Here is a 2,324-nt window from a genome sequence, read left to right as displayed (position 1 = left end):
GAAGCCCGCACGCCTAGAGCCCGTGCTCTGCAACAAGAGAAGCCACCGCAATGAGAAGACCGCGCATCACAACGAAGAGTAGCCCCCGCCTGCCGCAATTAGAGAAAGCCCGTGCGCAGCAGCGAAGACCCAACGCAGCCGAAGATAAATAAATAAATTAATTAATTAATTTAAAAATGTACGAATTCAAATCTAATTTCCACCTTCCTTATTTTTTTAACCATAGTTTCTCTCTTTAACCTGCAATTCACATATTGATGTTATCTGACTCCATTGTAGATATATAAAATAGACTACGTAGGCTGCATGAACAGTGAACAAAGATGAAAGCTCAGTACCATGCATAAATATTTCTAAATTATGATACAAAAGGAGAATACTAAGAAACATAATAAAAATGCACTATTAATAACAACTCAGCAAATAATTATTGCATTTTGTTGGTTTGAGATTTAATTTTACAGAGTAGCACTCTTCAGACTCTGCCTGATCATGTCCAATGACCATGTCCACTATTTTGAGGGCTAACTCATTCCATTATTTGCTAGTTCTCTTTGTAAGAAAATATGTCTTTATACTGAGCTCACACAGCCCCCTCCAATTTTAACTTGTTGATTCCCTTTAACCAAACAACATAAATTGATTTTTCCTAAAATAGTAGCCAACACAATGGACATAAAATAATCAGAATAAGAATTTCACATTATTGAATGCTTACCATATCCCATAGAGCTAAGTATTTCACCCATATCAAATTACTTAATCCTCACAATAACCACATAAGGTAACTATGATTATCGTCCCCATGTAACCACTGAGAAAACTCAGGAATAGAGTTAAATTAATTTTCCAAGGACACATGGCCAGCACTTTAGCCACAGCAAGCTCTAACCTCAGACAGTCTGATTACAGAATCCACTGTGCTGCCTCACCAAAATAGTTAGGCAATAAGACCCATGGCATATTTAACAGGCCTGCATAGGAAGTATTACCACATGCATTGCCCTCCCTGTGAAGGAGCATTTCGAAGGTCAGTCTAAATCTGGATTCTGTCCTATCTGCCAAAATAAATCAAGATTTTAAACTAGTCATTTTACAAGCATGTGAGGCAGAACATGAAAAGCTAAGGCAGAGGCAAACACAGTGCAAATGAAACAATGCTGGTTTCCAAAGGCAATAACTGACACCCATTAATTTGAGAACTGCAGTCTTCCTTACATATAGTTGATGAGGGCATCTTCACTGAACACTGAGCTTTGAGCAATTGCAGCTGCAGAGTGCAAGGATTCCCTGTAAACACTGACAAGAAGCAGGAAAAGAAGGGAAGTGGTCATCTTAGCACAGACCAGTGAGACACAGTAAATGTTTGAACACATTTTATGGAGTGTCAGCAGAACTTAGAAGCTGAAAGAATAGAAATCTGAAATAAGACAATCCCTTAAGCAACATTAGTTGAAAATTTCACCAAGCTCCTAGTGATAAGGAAATGAAATCAGTCAGTTCAACAATGTAGTTTTTATAATTGGTTGCATATATACTTATGTTAAAAATAAATGCCAAGTTACCGTTAGAGCCCAGCAAGCAGTGACCCAGCCCTAGGTCTAACTCATTAGAGGGCCCAGTTCTGGGAATTTCTGGCTGCACTTTCCTTCAGCCTGAGCTTTAGAAGAAAGATGTGATAGAAGGCTGCAGCCAATCTGCACTGGACATGTTGTACAAGCAAATGTAAACCTGTATGTTTGTAAATCACCAAGATATAGGGATTGTTTGTTACCACTGCATTACTTAGCTGACGGATACAATTAGTTACCTTGGATGTGAACGCTGCGAGTCTGGATGTGAAGGAGGAGAGAGGTAGGAAAACTCTTCTTTTTTCCCCTTTTTATTCTTCTGGATTATTTTAATTACTTTTTAATTATTATTATGGTATTTTATTTTTCTACCAAAAAGCTGGTTTTAAAAACATAGTGTGGATTCAGAAGTACTCAGTTAATCATTTGACTTTTTTATATCCTGCACTAAACAACCATTTTAGGTATTATTATATAGCTATCTAAAGCAGGGAGACCCTACCCAAGTGAAAAAATAATAATAATTTTTCCTGATTATTAAAGTAATACCTGTTGATAAAGGAAAATTAGAAAATGCAAAAGACCTTACAGGACAAAATGCAAAGAAATCATCATTAATCCCACCATCTGGAGATAACCACTGTTTTGGTAAATTAGTATTTGTGTGTTCTTTCTCTTATGGTTTCTATTTATATAATTACAAATTGGCAACTTTTTGTAATTCAATTTTGCATTCTACTTTTTCACTTAACA

This window comes from Physeter macrocephalus, chromosome 18 (genome assembly GCF_002837175.3).
Source record: "Physeter macrocephalus isolate SW-GA chromosome 18, ASM283717v5, whole genome shotgun sequence".
NCBI lineage: Eukaryota > Metazoa > Chordata > Mammalia > Artiodactyla > Physeteridae > Physeter > Physeter macrocephalus.
Note: the sequence above shows the minus strand (reverse complement) of the source record.